The sequence below is a fragment of the Rhinolophus ferrumequinum genome, chromosome 13 (genome assembly GCF_004115265.2).
Source record: "Rhinolophus ferrumequinum isolate MPI-CBG mRhiFer1 chromosome 13, mRhiFer1_v1.p, whole genome shotgun sequence".
NCBI lineage: Eukaryota > Metazoa > Chordata > Mammalia > Chiroptera > Rhinolophidae > Rhinolophus > Rhinolophus ferrumequinum.
In genome coordinates, this window is record NC_046296.1 from 50,758,833 (window position 1) to 50,781,003 (window position 22,171).

Here is a 22,171-nt window from a genome sequence, read left to right on the forward strand (position 1 = left end):
AACAGCAAATGTTCCAGGTGGGAATGAGCACTGAGAATCCCAAGTTTGGCAGAATGGAGGTCAGGTGGCGGCTTCGCTGTGTACTCAAGTCAGTGCTGGCACACCATCGACACATTAGTGATTTGAATGAATGACTAGAGCTGGTTCTTCTATAAAAATCAGCAAGAGCATGGGCCTCAGAGAAAGACAAGGAATGGGAAATCAAACAAGCAGGAAATAGGTCAGGAGGGCTGCTGTACACCAGTAATAATGTATTACAGAGCAGTACCTAGAAAGAAAATAGATAAAAGATGGGAGAAATTCAGTGATAAGAAATGGCTGTACACCAGACAACATAATGAAAACTGATTCTAAATTCCAGGGAATAAAAGATATATAATAAACCTCTTATTCACAAAAAGGCTATGATTAAAACTCATCTTTAAGGAACATAAAAGAGAAAGGTCAAAGACATACCAATAAAATCTACAGGCAATCATTTCTGAAAACTAGCATAAATAAGGTGATAGCCTTTAGGTGATAGCTATGATTTATCAGGAAAATATATATGTATAATGCTTATTTTATGTTTCATTAAAGTATTTGAGGATTATATAACAAGATTCCAATATGGCATAAATGTAGACACCTTTAAAAATATCCAATAAAATCTGCTTCATTGTTGTTGTTTTCTTCCTGAAGAAGTATTAATTGGGTACTGTTTCATTTCAATTAAAATGGAATTCCTAAGACAAGAGTGGAAAGAAGACAGGAGATCACAACTTTATACATTGTGCTGAGAAGTGAAAGACCTTCCCACATGATGGGTAATCCAGTAGAAATGACTGGCCACTCTGCTATAAACACCTTGGAACTCTGATTCTGAAAATGCGTGTATACACCCACACACGCACGCACATGCGATTAAAGGAATCATAGTAAATAAGACTATATGAAACAGCATACAACTTGATGCAAATTAAGAAAAGTAAGCCAAAACCAGGAATTCGTAAAAGAGCTCTTGTCAGTGATTATGCTCAACTAAGCAATTATCTAACAGATACATAATCAAGAAGAGTAAAATGTTTAGGGTAGACTCTAGATGGGAGTGTATGGGTGTTCACTATAAACTTCTTTGAACTTCGCTGTATGTTTGAAATTTTTCATAATAAAATGTTGGGTAAAAACTAGGTGAATTGGCAGGACTATTTGAACACAGACAAAAACATATCTGGCATGAACAAGTTTATGAAACTTTTGATTATTCTTCCTTAATTTTTATTAGAATACCGTATACACATAGATTAAAAAGTCATATAGTACAATAAGGCTTCTAATGAAAAATAATAGCAGGCCGCTACCATATTCCCAAGTTTCCAGTTCCTGAAAACGCATGTGTGAACTTAAAACGTCATTAAAATAGAAAACCTATATTACATTTCTTGTGTACGCTTTTTTTTTTTTTTTTTTTTAAACTGAGTGAAGAGTAGGGAATAAAACTAATTGGATGGTCACGGAATGACAAAACTTTAGAATTAGAATTTTACATGCTCTGATGAAACACAGGAAATTACCTTCTGTTAGGTAGGTACAAAAGTAATTGCGGTTTTTGCAATTATTTTCAACCTTTTAAACTGCAATTACTTTTGCACCAACCTAATAAAATGCTGTCACAGAAATGTCTTCTGCTTATAACTGAAGTAGGAGAGAAGAAATCACAGTGAAGCACAGGGGACTAGTATGGCAGGGTTTCTTAGTGGTGCTTAAACTTTAGGCAAGAGAAAGAGAAAGCTCAGTTCACTAAGGAGCCCAAAGAATTTAATTATTGAGATGTGAAATTTTATATCATTGTACAACCCACTGATTCAAAAAAAGAACCCAAGCTGAATAAAATACTACATGAGAGGACTGGATTATATTTCCCTGAAGTTTGTTTCAGGCAAAATTTTCTATTATTCTCCAACTAGATTGACACTAGGATTAATCCCAAGTAAAACATAAGGGTGATATGCCACTTTGCCAGTTTTTAAAACTTTTTCATAATGGAGTTTGCAGACATACTAAGATTTAAGTAATATGGCCAAATTCTTGATTAGCTGGCCAGGGATACTCTTTTTAGAAAGCAATGTTAAATTCTAATTAATTCATTCTGCCAATAATTAAAATGAACAATTTTCCAAGTACAGGAAAAGTATTTCCTTGAATGTGACTTTCTTTGGAAAGACAAAATATAATCAATCTGATTATTTTACTGAAGTTGCAGTATAATATTCTCTTAATAGTGTTGGTGTTAATAAAGTTTAAGACTTATTTCATTTTGCCTTAGGTGATTTAGACAACTGGAAATAGCACTGGATTTCTTGGCTATACTTACATGAACTGAAAGAGTTACAGAAGATAGAAAGGTGTATGAAGAAAGGGTGGGCAGGCAGGTAGGCTGATACAAAGTTAAATAACAGTAATAACGCAAGTCCAGGGGATACGAAATAGATGGCAGCTACGTTACTTTTTTTATCTAGTCCAACTCTGTCCTACAAAACAAACCTCATTTGGGTATAAATATAAAATATACCTTAGTTTTCAAATAACAAAGATGGCTGACCAGAAAAAACTTCTTAGAGACATAGTACATTACCCTAAAATATTTAGTTCTGTTATACAGAATCATAGCAAGGTCAAATCAGGCAACATTAAAATAAAAATGAGCGTTAGTAATAAAAGTAATTATCTTTCTTAACGGAAGTCTTAGACCTCGCTGATTAGTTAGTTTCATCTCACGAAAAGTAGGTTTCTAAGTGTTGAGAATGATTTTTGAATAAGCTTTATGAGATACATCTACTAAAATCCTTATAAAATTTACCACCAGTGAATGTTTTATCATAAATGTTGAATATTGGTTTGAATGGATATATGGAATCTATGGTTCAGATGCCAGAATATACTGATACTGGATTTGATTTTAAATTAAGAAAGTCCTTAAACTAAGACTTTATTCTACAGCCATTCATCACTGAGGGTAGGGAGTTCAAGAGCCCTTTAATTTGGATTAACTGGAAGGAAGAGGAACTATTTTCCACTTTAGATTTAAGAATGGCATTTTTGTTGCTTCAAGTGTATTGTTAAAGGAAACTGCTAGTAGCAGATTGGCAAATAATAGTTCCTATTGGATGTGCTTTAATAAGTAGATGACTCTTTTATTATCATTTGTAATCAATCAAGTAACTGAATATACTTAACTGGATGCTGTTAAAATGTATGAAACGGATTAATCAACCCTCCAGCAGTTTTATTCACACTGTTCTCTGCTTGGCAACCCCCTTCTCATACATAAAATAATGATCTATTCAGTCCTGTTCTATAAACAATATAATTCATTCTCAATTGAGAAAGTCACTTTAATAGAGCTTCACTACACATGAATATAACTATTAAGCTAGGAAAGAAAAATGTTTTCTTATCAGTCAAATTAGTTATTTAATATTCATTCTATTAATGAGTTTTGGTTCACTTCTTTGATGTTCCATCACTTCTTTTCAAAGTGCGTGTTGGAATATGGGAAAGGGACGACTGTAGAGGGGAGAAGAGTAGACAGTATCCACTCATCCATATTTATGAAGTGCTTGGCACATGCCAAGCCCTGTGCTGGGAGCTGGCATCACAGAGATGAGTGATACCTCTCTTAACAGTCTGGTAGGAGAGACAAGCATGTAAATAAACACAAGCTTGTAAATAAATAAATAGTAAATATTACTGATATAAGAATATACAAGATACAGAGACATTCAAAGGAAGGAAAGAATAACTATGGTGGAAGGGGTGAGGAAGGGAAATTTCTAAGAAGAGAAAAAGCCAAGCCCAGTTTTCAAGGTGTACAGGTATTCACTTCTAAGCTAAATGGGGCATTTAGGGCAAAGAGAGAGACAAAGAAAGATGAAATGGTGTAATGTGTCATTAATTATTCACGTTTGTCTCCCTTAATCGCCTGTGGGCTTTAGGCTTTTAGGGAAGTCAGTTCTATGTTTTATGAACTATTGTAGTTTCAGGGCCTGGTTATAGCAGGTGCTCAATAAAACTTCTGTAGAATTATTTCCTCTATCAGTTACCTTAACATTCCAAGTATAACGCATGAATATAAAACACTTATTTTTAATGTTTATAGATGATGATAACCTAAATTTAAAAATTAATGAAATACATTGTTTACTTAATGCAATAAAAAGTTCCAAAAGGACTTTCATTTGATGACCTTAAAGAATGTAACACAAATATCCGACTTCAGTTCAATGCTAAACTCAAAGCTCAGCAGCTGAAATCTATATTTGAACAGATAATTAGTAGTCATTATGATAATTATGATTTATGAAACACTAAGTGTGGTCCATGTACTGAGCTAAGCTCTTAACACAGATTGTCATTCGTTCCTGACAATCCTATGAGGCAGGTATCCTCATTTTACAGACGTGATGGGGATAGATTAGCAAGTTGATCACCACACTTTAGTTTAGAAAGTAACATTTTTTTCCTTCTATAGTTGTACTATGTACATTTCAGTTATACAAACTTTTTACAATGCCCAAAACTGTGAAAACAGCACTCTTCTATCTGCTGATCGACAAATACAAAGCAAACTGTATCAGCTATCCAATTTTACCTCTAAGTTGAAGGATTGAAAAGAAGGGAAAATTTTACACATTACACTTGTAACATCATAGCACGCTTTGATGTTACAAATCATATAGTATATTTCATTAGTGATATCTAGACAAATAATGGATGGCATATCAATTAGCTTTGGCCAGGCATATGGTTTATTATTGATGGTTTATTAGTACTATTTTTTTTATTTTAATATATTTGGCACCCTTGAACCTTATTTTGTGTAAAAACAAATTGACCTGGCCTTTCTGTATGCTTGAGTATCTAAGTTTTATATGTATATTTAATATATTTCCATGTCACTACCTGCTGCTAGATAATTAGTTCTTGAAACACTTACTGAGTTTCAAACAGTGAAACATAAGATGATCTGTCTCACTGTCAAGTTTCCAATCCAAAGTAAGTTGTAATTTGCCTATTAATTTCCCTTCACTGTGTAACAGACACGCCTCAACACTCCCAGAATATATACTGGGGGTGCCCCCAAAATATATACACCATTTGTATTCATCTTTTGTTACCGGTATATATTGAGTGTTACAATTTTAATAACAGTTTTTTCCTTCCTTAAAGTTGTATACATTCTTGTGGCACTCTCTGTATGTTAGGTTCATCTTCATGTAAGAATGGGTAGTAAACAGGTTTATTGCTTCTTGGTAGGGCAAACCAAATCTCTTCTTCTTTTGAATGCATTCTTCACTTCTTTTAAGAAATCAGGTGGTTTGCTTGCCACCTATAAATTTAGCTTCAGCTAAAGAATAGCTAAGCAGCTATCTTTTTTTCCTATCTGAAAAGAATTCTCCCAAAAGCCCTATAGTATAAAGTCAACGATGGAAGTTTAAAGTAAATAGCTGGCAAAACTTTTTTTTTTTAACAACTGACAGTTTATTAAAGAGGTTGATTTAAGCATCTGCAATGGTGAGTTCAATTTCAGCTCCTGGCTCCTTACTGATGGAAGTAATCTGTTTATCAATCTCAGAAGGGCTGTGCCACGTCACTGAGTCACTTGTGGATCCTCCTCTGAAAATGACCCGCAGTCTTAGGCCCTTCCCCACAGGGAGTTTTCCTTGTAGTGAGGCTTAGTCTTGGTAGGCATCGGAACTGGTCCTTTCACTTGGGGATTCTTTCCCTTTGTGCCTCTGATGAAGTCACACACCTTCTCCAAGGATTTTACGTTGCAGCTGGTTAGCCATTCTAATTCGGTGAATCGCCACCTCTGGTTCCAGGGTGTCTTTCCAGCACTTTTAAAAGCCACAGCAGTGGCGCGGCTCCCCGATTACTTGTTCCTCCGCGAGAGCGAACTGCGGTGAGTCAGGAGCAGGCGCAGGCGGAAGGAGCTCGGCTGCAGCTGCGATCACATCTTCCTCAGAGTGGCAAAACTATTTTTAAGCGACATTTTAAACCACATCTTCACCCACAAATGTTCTAGAACCACTAGGAGGTTGTTTGGATGAAGGCCCTTCTTATGCAGAAGGATCCAGAATCCTTATACACACAGCAGGTTCCAAATATCTTCTCTAGGTAAAATCTAAGAGTAGAATGATTATGTAAGTGAAATCAAACGCACCAGAAGGGCAGCACTGAAGGCAGATGCTCTTTGAACTCTCGCTCATGAGGAAACATAATTATCACCTCTGTTTCAAAACAAACAATTTAATAAAATAAAATTGAAAATGCCATACAGAAGGCAGAAAACTTAGTCTGAATCACCTCTTGGATGCTGGGTTTTATTACAAGGGACCCTTTTCAAATGCTGAGTGAGCAGCAAAAAAGAATCCAGGCTTTTTACTACACATTTGTCACAGACAGCAAAAAAGGACACAAAATTTTATAAGAGCTACAGCAGACCAAAAGGGCTTTGGGTAAAAGCTCGTCCCTCACAGCTGGATACTTTAATATGCTTTGAATAACAAAGATAAAATAGCTTTTATTTATAGTAGTATCTATTTATATGTAGACACATTTGTACTTTTTTTTGCAGTATAATACATAAATTCAATTCACTCTAATAATACTAGTGCTTAAAAAACAGACATCCCATAGCAATAGTTTTATAATTTAAGAATTAAACAGAAGAAAAATATATTCTTATTCAGTTGTATGTTTAATTTAAATCTTGAGTAGATGGTAACACACTGTCCCTTTTCTCTACTTTTTAAATAAATATTAGTTTCACCCTTTCCTCAATTCATCCAATTAAAAATAAATTAAAACAAGGTCAGCATGCAGTTATATTGCAGAGTACTCAAACACTATATCCTAGAAGAACTATTTGTAATGGTGTTGCATATACTGACTAAACCCTGGAGAGATGACAACATTTTGTTCTCAATAAAACTAAATGTGGAACAATTACTTCAATTGGAAGACATTATATAATATTTTAAAAGTGTTTTGAGGCTCACTGTCATGAAAGCGCTATGGCATGAGGACGTCCCAAGTGAACCTGACATTTAATATCTGATGAACTGGAAAGCAGGCCAATTTGCTAAAGGATCCAATTGCCAAATAACCAATTTGCAGAATTTACAAAATGTACTGTTTACCAAAATCTTGCTAAACCATCAAGTTTGTAGCAATTCATATTGGAGAGATTTTTTTTTTAACAACTTTTGAAGACTTCTGTGGTTTTATTTGACTAGATTTCATTGGGTGTTTTATTAATTTGCTACAGCTGGACAAAACTGACGCGGGCAGAGGGACTAAAAGGAAGGGAGAGTTTGAAGCCTCAGAATCCTGGAGCCAGGCAGCTGTACCAGTATCTCTGATATAACTTTTCATCCTCTCTACCCTCATTTATGTGCATTAATGACAGGTCAGTGCAGAGAGGTCTCTGAAGAGGATGTTTGGGGTACAGGCACAGGAGCAGAAACGGGTAAAAGGGGCAGAAGAGGAGGGCAAGGTTATTTCCCAAGGATTAGGTCTGACTCTCAGGGAGAGAGAGGATTCTAATTAAAAGCTGAAGAACTCTTTCCAGGAGGGACTCCCATCAGGGCAGAGGAGTAGGACAGGGCCACCCAGCCCTTGGCAGGCTGGCAGCGTGGGGAGCACACGAAGCCACGCCCCAGGCAGCAAAGCAGTGTCTCATGGCCTGTGCCAGCCGTGAGATGACCTGGTCAAGGCGGCTTCCAGAGCAGACTTCTACCAGAGGGTCAGAAGCCATGCGACAGAAATACTTGGAAATTATTGGTGGACCTGGAAAGAGATGCTGAAGGTTGACAGCCAGGCTGGAGGGGGCTGTGAGACAAGACTCTTTTGGTGTTGACATGACCTCGCCGCATCTTTAGGCGAGGAAGACGAGGGAACCTTTGGAATGGCTACAACAACTTAAAGACTGACCAGTTATCTTTTAAACATTGTTCTTGGATAAAATCAAATTGCTCCACTTCTAACAAACTATTTACCTAAAAGGAGAGCTGTTTGAAAAAAAAAGAAAACTGTTTACTATAAACAACTGAGTTCTTTATACTGTAGATACTGTTAGGAAGGGAGGAAATGATAAACTATTGAAGTTTTGCTTAACTCTTTTATAGCAGTTAGTTTCCATTTTCTCTTATATTATTACTCTGTCATCCTACTCTTTTGAAAATTTAAATCAGATAATAAGCCTATTTTTATAGCTATAAAAACCTTGTATTACAAGAGAATTTTTCAGACTTCAGTACTTCAAAGGTAACTTAATATATCAAAGTTTCTATCTTCAGATCTTAGAACTTTAAATTCAGTACAGCTAGTTTCTATTTAAAGTTCCCAAGTGTGTTGTGTATTTCTGAGAAATTTTATCATAACAAATAGTTACTAAAAATAATCTCTTTGAAATTACAGTAACTTCATGAGAAAAATGTTATATACTGTAGTCTCAACATTATTTTTTAAAAAGCACTACCATATTTAAATAACCACAAATTGCCTAAAAGTTTTATAAACAAAGAGAACTGAAATTCCTGAAATCTCAGAAAAGCATCAAATCTTAGAATTGGACGAGATCTCAAAAGTCATCTAGCTCTATCTAGTTTATCTTCTCCCTCAGTTCTCCCTACACTCCCCTCAGGACGGGATGTTTGTAGAGGAAGGGACTCTCCATCCAAGTCAAGTGTTCGTGTGAGGGCAAGGAGGGACGACACCTGGGTTTTACAACCAGGTGGTCCTTGAAAGACTGTTCAGGTTCCATGGACTATAAGGGCTGGACGACAGATTACCAAGTGTTGTGAAGCTATTAGGGGATAAGGATTTGGTGACAGAGGGCTGACAGCACTTCTAAGAAGCCTATGTCTGGAGGGAAGAAAGAGGTAGCATGAAAGCTGGGGTAGGGGTGGGGATGAAAAACTGATTCCATCAGTTTTTTCTTTCTTTTCTTAGTTTTTCATAGTTTTTTTCTTTGTCTTTTCTTCTTAAAGACTGAAGATATTGAAATGACATTAATTGCTGAAGACAAGGAACCGTTAGTAAGTTAGAGCTTAAAGACATGGTTTAAAAAGGGGGGGCGGTTACAGCGAGGTTTCCTTAGGGGGCAGGAGAAAGAGGATCCAGTGTGGAGCTGGGGGGAAATGAAGTTTTAGACAGAAAAATGATCTTTTATTACAACAGGAAGAAAACATGGATGCAGACTCAGGTAATCTGCAGGTTTGTAGAGAGGAAGAAGAGAGGGAGAGGGAAAAGGAGAGAAGGAAAGAGAGAGGGAGAGGGAGAAGGAGAGGGGGTTCTGGGGTGATGGTGTCTGATTTCTTTGTAAAAGAAATGGGTGGGTGGCGGTGCTGGAGTGCTTCAGATGGGCGGGGGAGGCTTGAAATTATAGTCAGCATTGAGGGTCATTTTGAGATCAGAAACTGGGTCAAATAGTGTCCCCCCAAATTCATATCCATTGGAACCTCAGCATATGATCGTATCTGGACCTACGGCCTGTGCAGATGTAATTAGTTAGGTTATGATGAGGCTGTACTGAATCGGGTGAGCCCAGATCCAGTCCGAGTGGTGTCCTTACAAGAAGAGGAGCGACAGAGGGAAGAAAGCCAAGTGAAGGTGCAGGCACAAAGACGGGAGTGACATTACCACAGGCCAAAGAAGGCCAAGGATTGCTGGCCACCACTAGAGGCTGGAAGAGTCCCGGAGGGATTCCTCCCTGGACACTTCAGAAGGAGCGTGGCCACCGACAACTTGGTTTCAGGTTTCTAACTTCTAGACAGTGAGAGAATAAATTCTGTGTTTTTAAGGCACCCTAGTTTGGGATCATTTGTTACAGCAGCACCTAGAAAACTACTACAGCGACCAATGATTTTTTTTGGCAGTGATCTGCACGGTTTGGGGGGATTTTCTCACAGAGCTCAAAGCCACTGCCATGTAGAGAAGGCAAAACACAGCACGGCACCTCTACCAGGTGAGGGCAAGAGGGCTAAGGAGTTGAGGACGCGACCAGAGTATGCTTTTAAAGGATGGGCCTAGAGTACCCTGGGATAGGAAACAAGAGGGAGGCGGGAGGGTGGTTATGAGTGGGGGAAAAGAATAAAAGCATTAAGGGAAAAGAGATCTTAATGGGGGTTAGGAACAACTTGGAGGGGGGAGGTCAGAATAACTTTTGACAGTTGTAACGGAAGAGACTGTGGTCAGAGAATGAGACGTTTGACATTTAACAGGTAGATCAGTTCCGAAAGACAAAATTGGGAGATCCAGAAGCTGGGCTAAATGTGTCATCACACAGACAGTGAAGTTACCTAAGAGAATGGCTAGACCAGGGATGGAATGGAAGTGCTGTGAAATGAGGGCGGAGGCAGAGGGTGGAGAGAAGAGTCGATTGATATCTGAGAGGAGCAGAAGTTGCTTTATTTAGATGCAAAAGGCTCAAAGAAATCTGGATTGTGTTTTCCAACTCCACGGTGCATAAGTCAGAGGTGAATTAAGAGAGTCATAAGGTAGTAAGATGTGAGAATAAACAGCTTTCACTTAGGGGCAGCAGGGAAGAAGCAAGAGATGAGCAGATGGCTACGTTTTAATAAAGGCAACAAGGCAGACAGGATGGTCAACATAGAGGCGGCTGTTTGGGAAAATGACCCATCCTCTTGATGACTGAGATTATTTCTTACTTACCCCATATTTCTTTTATAGAGATTGTCACTTGGTTTTTACAAAGGCACTGTGATTTTCTAAAACTTTACCTTTATCCATGTCTTTAAGGAAGCCTAGAGGTTTTGAAATACAGTGTTGTTGGTTCCTTATCAGGACAGCAATTGGTTCTTTATTTCCTAAACCCCCAGGTTAGTGGGGACCAAATAACATCGTTGGAAAGATCACTGATGCTTCATGCTGTGCTTGAGACGCGAAGGACATCACTGAAGTCAAAAGACCTTCATATTACAGCCTAGAATATAGCCAGTTCTATTCAATTCTAATCATTACAGAGGTCTCATGACCCTCAAGTAGAAAAAAGTCAGACTAATTATTATCAAAGAAATATTTTTTTTTTCTAAGCTGCATCAGCAACTATGACCAAATCCTTCTACTTGGAAAGGACACTGTCCAATTGCAGACAACAAACTAGACAATTTCAAGTAATCCAGAAAACCTTCCAGAATCCTGCCAGAGCACGGTCCTCTGCCATCAACCTCTACACAGCCATGACCTTTAACCTTCTTTAGGGCTGCGGTATCTGTACCTATAAAACATATTATATCTTGAATGGATTCATTAAATTCACCAAGAAGTCCTCTTTATTACTAAAACCATTCTAGATATGAACTGACTAACCAGAATAACTGTAACAACCAAGCTACTTTTGGCTGTATGTACTGAGGGCTGGAAAAGAGGCAAGAGCAGGGAAGCCGATAGGCTAATAGGGTAGAAAAATGAGATCTGTAGAAGCAAATACAACACAAAGTGAGGTGTCTTAATAGAAGTACAATTAAGCTGCTATAGGAATTTAGGGGAGGGAGAGACTGTTTCTAGCTGACGGCATCAGGAAGTTTGACGGGAGAATTGGCCACAACTAGTAATGACCCTTTTTTTCTCAACTTCTTGTCCACTTCAAATATCCCTATGTACTACTTTCAGTAGGAGATAAAAGCTAAAATCCTGAGTGATTTCCAAACCAAACTGTATATGTAAACACACTGGAGCCGGAAAAAGCCAGTGAGTGGAAATATACCAGTATAGGCAGGAACTGCCACAGAAATGATGGCAGTTTGCTTGGCAAGACTCCTTTTCCTCTTTTCTCTGCATTTTATTCACCCCACTTACTAATATACTCTCTTCCTCTGGACAATTTCAGCAGATAAACCTAGAATTTGAGGGTTTTCTCTGTCCCGACCACCCTCCCCCAAGGTGAGAGTAAGGTTTAGCAATGTCTTTCCAGAGACTGCACTGGGTTGAGGTGGGAAAACCTGGATGTAAGTGGATGGGCCAGCACCACTGAGACAAGGGGATAAGTCAAGTGTGCGCTCTCCAGGCCGTGGGCAGGGGCGATGGTGGTCAGAGGACAGCGCTCTGAGTTATGACTGCTCTATCTCTGTATCCACAATGGCAAGAGAGGCATGAGAAGCATCTGAAAACCTTCTGAGTTAGCGCAAATGAGTAATGCCAAATAAGGTTCTGTACTGCAAATTAAGATCTAACTACTGAGTTTTATTTTAACAATAAGCCACAATAATGTACTTCTAATTACTACCCAATAAATAGCTAGTTATATCTGTTGGCTAACTTAGCTATATTTTAAATTTGTGTGGGCCAACACTTTAGATAAAAACACCAAAGAGCTAATTAGAGTATAAATAAAATGAACGGGTTCATAGGGCAGAAAAACAGTCAGCAGAATACAAATATCTGAATTATTAAAAATTCTGAAGTGATTTTAGAAGAGGATGAGACCTCTGTCATCCACGGAAATGCTGTGAGCTCCTAGACCATGGAAACCAAGGCTTCCGAACACTGAGATTTCTCAGGCACGCTCCACTGTCCTGTGCTAAGTCTAACACAGCCATTTTCTGTAATTGCTGCCGCCTTGTTTTCATCGTGAGTTTTCCTCTCCTAGCCAGATCTTGTAGGGCCAGCGGCATAAGACGCTCATGTTGGTACACAAAGTTCCTTCAGCATGGCACCGTGAGTCACTGAGTCGGAAACTAAAAGGGATTTCAAAAGGAAGGCTAATCTCTGGGTGTGTGGTACATTATGGCATTAGCGCCCTTACCATTAGAAACGCCGAGATAAAAGCTGCATAAAAAAAAAAAGTTGGACACAATAGAGATTGTGCTTGGTGTGAGCTCTTCATGCCTAGAATACAAATAAGCCAAATACTAAAAAACTTGAGCCACCAAGGTAGAGTAATCATGTACAAATACAATATATGTCACTGCTACTGTGAAAGGGAAGATATATATATATATATACACACAACAATAATATTCTTCAAATTGATGCCTGCGGGTTATTAGCCACGTAAACAATTCTGACAAACTTTACCTTCCATAGAGGTCCACTGCTCTCTGATACAATCTGGTTGCAGTGGATTTGCTTCCTTCATTAATCTATTCGTTCAATATTTATTGAACAATATATATATATAGCAGCACTGCCCTAGGCAGAGAGAAACAAAAACACAGACACTGACAAACTCATGATTCTTGCCCCAAAGGGAATTATAATCTAGGAAGGAAGATAAAATATATTTGCAAATTATGTGATTCTTAAGAGTGTTTCAGTTGCTGTAGAAAAAGATTAGAGGAGGACTAATAGCACTGCCAGCTGAACAGATTGAGAAATAATCGACCTGAGCTGGGCATAAAAGAACAGGCACATCCGACAACGATGGCAGAAGAAATGGGAGTGCTGCAGGTGGAGGGAGGAGTGCAGCCGTGCAGGCAGTGCCGGTCACCACTTTGGGTGCAGCTTAAAGCTGCAGTGGAATCAGACTGGGCCTGTAGCCCGAGGTCAGAGAGCTCGGCAACGCTTGAACTTGTTTTCATCAGCTTCCTTTTCTCATTTCCACAGCAACCATTCCAAACTCCCCTTGATCAACTCCACCATCATCATCAGATTACCTCACCTCTGATCAAACCGAGAGAACAGTCTCCCATCAAATAATCCCTCACTTGCTCACTACCTACTCCCCAAACCAAAATATATATTCACATTCAACCTTTCCTCCTGCCCTAGAAAATGAGGAATCCTCTTAACTTTGTTTCTAGCTCCTCCCAATTTCTTAGAAAAATTTGCTCCATCATTAATCCATGTCACTTTCAGCTTTTCCTCTACTGGGTTTTCTCAGCCTGTAGAACTACTTACCTCCCCCTAGTAATCTTGGATGCAGCCGCCTGTACTAACTACTCTTAACTCCCTCCTGTCCTTTATCGGCAAACTCCTGTTGGAATTATCTACACTATCTCTACTTGCTCGTATTAATCTTCACTCCACTCACATCTGGCTTCTGGCAGCCCCGTTCCTGAGAAACTATTTTCTCGAAGGTCAACAAATACATCCTAGTGGATGCACTCAGTGACTCTTCTCAGACTTTATATCTAAAGATTCTATTAGCACCTAGAATTTCAGACACATTGCTGATGTTTTAGAGAATGAATCTACAAAGTCCATGAGTATCTGACCTTGCAAACAGGCCATGACTGCTGAAAAAGGTTAATTCAGATCAAAGCAATATTTGCAAACATAAAATTATGACCATTTACAGCCATATACAGAAAAGGCAAGATTTTTTTTTTTAATTCTCAAAATCATTTGTAAAAACACAAATAAGATATTTTTCCAATGATTCTTTCCTAGGAAAAAGCTTTTTAATTAGGATAAATCATACTTTTTCCCCTACTATATGCCATTTTACTGTCTGTAAATACCTTACTCGTGGATCAAAAAAGATTAAAAAAACATGAGATCCAATTACTTTTACTGAGTCTTCCTTTAACATGAACATAATTCATGCAGAAAATTTAAAAGAAGCCTATTTTGAGATGTTGATAAACATTATGAGGATGATAAAGCCAATAGATCTTATTTTATCTGAGAAGAAGTAATAAACTGCTTAGGAAGATAATCAACTCTCTTGGAATACTAAGAAGGGAACAATTTCCTCACCAGTTCCAGAGTATTTATAAAGTCATAAATATTATCTTCACAACTCCCACTGTTTGATTCTGTTCTTTTCCCTACTTTGTTAGACTTCATGACAACTAAGACTACCTCTAACTCAGATCTTACAACTTAAAAAGTTGAACTCTGGGCTCCAATCGGGCCAGTCTCCACTGTTGGATCGCCAACTCTGACTGTACTCTTTCAATTTCTTTACCAAATCAAATCGTACTATTCCTTAAGATCTAATTCAAGGTCCAGTTCTCTAACCTCCCTCCCTTACTCTGCTGCTCTCTACAGCCCTTCTCTGCTAAGCACGTGTCTGTTGTTTCTGTGAGACGTGATCAATGTGGGCATAGGGATGGGTTCATCATAAATTTTTATTCTGATCCTGTTACCAGCACTCCTTGATCACACAGTATTAGCTATAAAGCACAGGCTTTAAATAAGACTCAGATTATATGCATTTACAAAAAAAATTTCTTCAGGATGTTTAAATATAAACCTTTAATAAGCACAATTTTAATGATAATAGGTACAAGACAAACTTTTTATAATACGTTTCCCTTTGTCTAAACTCTGTTCATCTGTGAAGTCTAAACAAAAGTCAGTGTTTTCTATCAAGTCTTTCTTACTTTCAGTTGTTACCAATTTCCATCCCTAAAGTACTGATGGTCTCCCACTTAACGGTGGTTCAACTTTCAACTTTTTTGACTTTACGATGGTATGAAAGTGATGGCATAACAAATGACATATGATATTTCACACTATTAGGCCATAGGCTTTGTGTTAGATGGTTTTGCCCAACTGTAGGCTAATGTAAGTGTTCTGAGCATGTTTAAGGTAGTCCAGGCTAAGCTCTGATGTTCAGGAATTTAGGTGTATTAAATGCATTTTCGACTTACACCCATTTTAAGTTGAAAAGATTTTACCAGGACGCAGCCCCATCAAAAGTCTAGGAGCATCTGTATTAAAATATAAGCCTTTATTATGACTGATTTAGTAACAGAAGAGGTGTCTACAGTCTACTTAAATTACTAAGGGAACTAATATTGGAACCAACATATTCATGATGTTTCCACTGATCAGAAAGATTATTAATTTCTTTAACAAAAACAAATTGGTAAACTGTTTCAAAACTTTGTTTAGTTTTACTATTATGAACCTATTGTGGTTGTTGAAATTCTGTTCTGGATGAAAGCAAGTAAATCTTATGATCCAGAAAAGAATGTTCAAATTATAGCAAGTCCTCAAATAATGTCGTTTTGTTTAAGGTTGTTTTGTTATGACATTGATGAGATTCTGTAGGAAATTAACTCTTAGTTATATCAATTAGCCTACAGTAAAATTGGTTTCCTTATGTATCATTCTGCCACAGTTCCAAGAATCTATTGACAACGTTAAGTGAGGACTTACTGCACTTTCCACGTACTCACATCAAGAGTGTAAAGTTCCTCTCGAGTGGAAGCATATCATGGCCAAGTGATAGATCTTTTATAATAACGACGTCTAAAAGCAGTCTGCAAAAATAGGAATAGTTTGTTGTCCATATTGGAGGAATGCTGGTTAACTGAACTCAGTCACATCTGCTACCCAAGAATAGTGATAACTGTGCCTAGAAAGGCATTGACCAACGCTTCCTCTTCTGCTATACATGACCTCGTTATCTTCATAAATCACTAAGAACTTAATGCAATAAGTAAAATACAGGAAGAACCTTAATGCCTTGACTTTTAAGAAGGTGACTGCTAAGGCTCAGGTTTGAGTAGAGCAGTTTTTCTTAGTTTGGATAATAAAGCCCTATGCACACACATATTTTAATACCCAACTTCCCTTATCTTATGCTAAAGACCATTTCAAATCTATGAGGAAACAGGGACGATGCAAATCATTAATAAACTATGAATACAGGATCTTAAACTTTTGTACCACATTCTCAAAAGTTCTGTAAAAGGTTCTACATAGAACCATAAACCACTTTCAGACTATATTTATACAATGCAAACGTAATCCAAAGAATGGAGTTTAGGGAGATCAAAATCGATCACTTCAAAGAAAACAGCTGTTAACCTCCAGAATACAGCAAACAATGTTCAACACAAATTTCTCCCATTTAACATCTAAGAAATTGTGTAGCAGCCTCACAGTATCAAAGGCTGGTTGTTTAAAAGCCTACAAATACCCACGTCTCTAGCTTCCTTTAAAATGTGTTATACATAATAAATAAGAAGGCATCACAGACAGATGCTTACTTAACAGCCCTCAAGTATTTGCCACAGAAGTACTTTAGTCACCACACAGGCATGTAATATGAACAACAGAGAACGAAAAGACAAAGAAGAGCACACGCATGCCACTTGCTGTCAAAAGACTTCGGACAGTGACTTTTTTCACATAAAATATTAGAATGAAAAGAACCAAACACATTGTAGATTATTGTTAGTTTATTACATTCAAATGAGACTATAACTGGAAAAGACACTTTACAAAACAAAGATTGAGAGATAAATGTAAGTTAGTGGTTATTGGTTATATTACTTTAATTTCTCTTTCAATTATCATTCCCTCTGGAAAAGATGACTAAGCCACAATGAAAAGTATTTGCATTCAGTTATAAATTATCACAAAATGAACACAGTGAAATGTGCAGCATGCTGTGTGCACTGCGTGCTCTGACAGGTTCTCCAAGTCAATAATCTTACCAAGTAGAACACTTGGAATTTACTCCATGTAGTCAAATGATAAATAATGACACTTTTCATTCCTGCACCAGGAATGAAAGCCACTGAGGACACGTATGATTTCCTCTCCTATGTAACTTTCTTAGAAGAAAGCGACATCTTATGCTTCATGCAGTACAGAGGTACCAGCTTAAGATAACTGTACCGAGACCTGGGCTGTTTTGCTCAGCCCAGATCCATCTGGTGCTTTTAGCAATCAGATGGGAATTGTAGGGTGCCTACATTATAAAATATATATAGTAAATTATATTATACATAATTTTATATTACATATAAAATATAATTATGCAGAATAAAATGGAAAAAATGATTCATTTAGAAAGCTGCTCAATTTTCAACATTAATAAGTAAACAATTTCTGTACTTAGTTCCATGTTCTTGGGGACTGATTTTTTTATCAGAATCTATTTCTAAAAAGTAAAACCACATGAACTTGGTTTGCATGTGCACACGCAGACACACACACCAGTAAGATCCGTATTATTTTAACAATACCTTGTAATACTCAAAACAAACATCAATTTATTTAAAAACAAAAAACAAAGGTCCTAGCAACTGGAAAAAATACAGGAAGATATTTTGAATAAGGAAGAAAAGTCTATAAAGCTAAAAGAGAAAAGGCACAACCTTTACCAATAATGAAATGGACACATGCCCAGAATAAAGGAGAAACAAGGTAAAGCTTTTTTGGACAAACCCAAAAAAGAAATATAATATATCCACAACAAAATTGTATACTTGTAAAACCAAAAGCAAGCGTAAGTTCCTGTTAAGATGAATTTCTGGATTCAAGGAACCACAGGGTTTAGATTCAAGCCCACATCTCAACTTCAGTGAAAATAAATTTTGATTTTCATATGAACAGGAAGCTAAAGTATATTGCTACATACATTTCTGAATATGCGCTGAAACGCTTGTAGTTTGCTCCCAAACAACATCATAAGGACATAAAGATTCCGTACATAGCTGCCACATGGTGAGTTAACACCGTGATGGCACAGCTACTGGCATCTTCTGCTGTGTCCTATCCCTCACTCTTGTCTTCAGAGGAAAAACTGTCAGAACATTTTCATGTATGTAACAATATTCTTTATAGTCAGTATACAGTTATCACTCAACAGCAACTCCACAAATTTTACTTACAAATCTTCTTCCACAATTCTGGGATTTTAAAATAAACATGTTTTGTAAGTCACAATTATCAGCATCTTTTCAGCATGTTACTCTTAAAATAATATAAACATTATAACAGCACATCAGTATTTAAGCACAGACAAGCTTTCTGAATGAGTAAAATATAACACGTATGTAATTTTCACTCATGTGTGAAAATAACATCTAACCAACAGCAGAATAAATATTTTGAGAATGTTTTATTACTAGTGCCATAAGACATGCACTCATTATCACCCTGACCTACCTTTCACACTAGTAGGCGTTTATTGTAGCTGATGTTAGAGAAATAGTACATAGCCCCAGGATAAGATTTTTCTCCTGCTGAAGTCAACTGGTACAGAGAGGTACAGGCTGCAATGACTGCCTCATTAGTGCTACCTCAGAGTCTGAAACTCGCTGAGTCCAAATACTAATAAACCAGGGAAACATTTCTTAACCACAATTCCATACTGATTTTTTACAGGATCAAATGCCAGACCCTGTTCATTTAAGTTACAAATAACATGATTCTGTATGTCCCTTCTAATAGTACAGATAATCTTAAAAAAAAAAAAAAAGAAAGAAAGAAAGAAAATCGGCCTTTACCCTTCAGTAGTTAAAAGAGAAGACTGTCTTAAGACAGCATTTTTTTTTCACCAATTGTGCACCTGCCTGATGTGGCCTTCTAGCACTGTCATAAATCTAACCTCTGCTGCGATGAAGGGGTCTAAGTAAATTAATACCTGCCAAGGATCTCATGTCTAGACAAAGGTGGCAGGAGGCATTACTAATCAATGTGCATATATGTGTGAGATGCTGGAAACAGACCATCGACAAAAGTTTGCACAAACCTGTACTGAGTACTATAATATTCCTGATACTGTACTAATGCCTCAGATTGAAAAACAGACACAGTAGCTACCCTAAAGGAGCTTAGAGTCCAAGCAAGAGACAGACCAAAAAAAAGGTCATTGATTATAAAAGAATATGAAAGAAGTGACTAAGACAAATGTATAGAGTATGATGAGTAAGAAGAGGGAGCCCCAGTAACCCAGAGAAGTCAGGAGATTGTTTAAAGTGGAAAAAGTACGTAAACTGTTTTGAAGGGCCAACAGGAGCTACCCAGATAATTGGGAACAATTTTGGAAAAGAAATAGTATGAGAACGTATATCCCACGTAGCTGGAATGAAGCGAGGATGTGGAATCAAAGCAAGAAGCAAGAGCAGAAAGGCCACACAGGCAAGGACGGGGCTTTGGGCAATGGTCTACTGACGATGTGCAGGGAACTGTTTTGTTAAGCAGTGCAGAGGACACACAAATACGTAAATCCCAGTTATTTTCTGAGGAACACACTGGCCAACCTCCGTTCGGAGGTAAGGTGGCCATCCATTCTGTGTGAATTCTCAGTAGGCTCGCTTGAGCTTCCTTACAGCATCCTACTCCCAGTTCCACCTTCTAGTGAAGCCCTTGGCCTGTACTTCACTTGTAGTACAAAGTATCTGTCAACAGATGCTTTGAGAAGAGGAATCAAGCTGCATACCAACCAGTTCTCACCCAAATCTCGGTGAGTGAAATACCATTTATGGAGAATGGTTTGAAGGCCACGCAGTGTCTCCATACCTTCAGAGCTGAGAAACTCTAAATCCACATACAGTCCAATGTTTTGACCGCTTACGACACTGCTTTTACCGAACTGCTCTTTCTCCCTCTGCCGTTCGCCGACACGGACGAGCACTCTGAGGCTCTGCGGGACATGTAACAAAGATGCTGTGCGGATGCTGCTCACGCCAGTGTACCTTGCCCTGTGAGGGACCAGGGAAGAGCTTTCTCTCATGTCCTTCAGAAACGACCATGCTTTTGCAGAGCACGTGGTTTGCTTTAATCATATAGACCTTGTCAATGATACCATTCAGTTTCCCTCTACAGAAGGTGTCAGAAAACTCGGGGCCAATTTTTGGACCTATATTTTATAGGAACAAAGAACCTTGTAACATATATTTTGTATGTTAACCTTATATCATATATACTAGCCTTATAACACATATTTTGTATACTGAGTTCACATCCTTATTTTCCCTTTACCTTAATTTCTTCTCTTATGTTGTTGTGTTGCTGTTATTGTAGTGTATATATTTATGTTTAAATCTTTACTGGAACATAGCAGGGTATAAAATTACATCAAACTGATTGGTTCAAAAAATTTAAAGGGTGTCTATTATATGCCAGGCCTGTGCTGAAGGCTGGGGATAGAAACTGTCAGGGGGACAGACTTGATGCTTATGGTCAGGAAACTGAGAGTTAATGGACAAAATAGACAATTAAACAAGTAACAATATCATAGGAAAACCATTTATCTAGGGCAAGTATAGTAGGAAAAGCATTCATACGGGAACTGGGAAGTCTGAGACAGTTGGGAAGGCTTCCAGAATGAACTGTTTTATCTAAGCTCTGACCTATACAATCTAAGTATGAGGAGCTAGGCGACACTGGAGAAGGCTCTGAGCCCTGTGCATTCTGGGAAAGGACAGCAGTTCAGTGAGGCTAGGACAAATGGTGCAGTTATGGAGATGGGAGATAGGGCCAGAGAGGTGAGCCAGGACCAGGTCATTACAGGCCAGTAAATCCTGTTAAAGAAAGTAGATTTAACCTTAGAGCACTGGGAAATCCAGGAAGAGTTCAGCCGGGAGCTGACACAATCAGATTTGCACTGTAACATTTATTGAGTGCTTGTTATTCTCCAGGCCCTGTGCTGAGCTTTACGTAAATGACTGCAACGAATCCTCACAAAGGTCCTACAAAATCATATAAAGTAAGCACTATGGTTATTCTTATGTTACAGATGATGAAACTGGGGTTTACTGAGCCCAGTAATCAGATTTACAGTAATCTGACCAGTCCCACTGCTAATCCTGGTGAAGCCAGAATTCTAACCCAGGTTTTCTGACTCCAGAGCCTAAGAGTCTAACAGCCTCATGTAGAAAAAGGTTTTACATTCCAGTTATAATGTAGAGAAAGGCTTGGTTAAGAAGACGCCAGAACTAGGAAGACCAGCTGAGCAGCTATATGATAATTCAAGGGAGATATGATGACAGTGAAAACAAAAAGAAAAAGATGAATTCGCGAGACACTGAAGAGACAGAATCAAAAGGCCTTGGTTGGGATTTCGGGGTATGTGACAAAGGTTGAGAGGGGTGAGGCAAGAATGACTCCTGGATTTGTGGCTTGAGCAACTGAGTTAATGATCCATAGTGGTTAAGACAAAGACTCTACAGTCAGACGCCCAGCTCTGCCATTTAAAAGGGGGGAATCTTAGACGATTATTTAACTTCTCGGTACCTCAGTCTCTTCATGCATATGATAGAGATGATAATAATACCTCCTGCAAGAAGTAAATGAACTAATTCATATGAAGCATAGAATCATACTGGCATACAAACACTCAATATTATTCTCACCACCACCATTTCACGGTATGGCGATTTTAAGAGGAAAGGGGGGAATAACAAGTTCAATTTTGAACATATTGCAGCTGACGTGCCTGCAGAACCTCCAAATGGCAAAAGTCACATCTATGACT

General features: G+C 38.0%; 1 protein-coding gene and 1 pseudogene across 8 annotated transcripts in view; both read right to left on the minus strand.

Moving 5' to 3' along the window:
* LCLAT1 (lysocardiolipin acyltransferase 1) overlaps positions 1–22,171 on the minus strand; it is a 162,732-nt gene that overhangs the window by 32,126 nt on the left and 108,435 nt on the right. The gene's annotated exons all lie outside the window — the stretch shown is intronic.
* On the minus strand, positions 1,209–20,428 carry LOC117033283 (40S ribosomal protein S20-like; annotated as a pseudogene).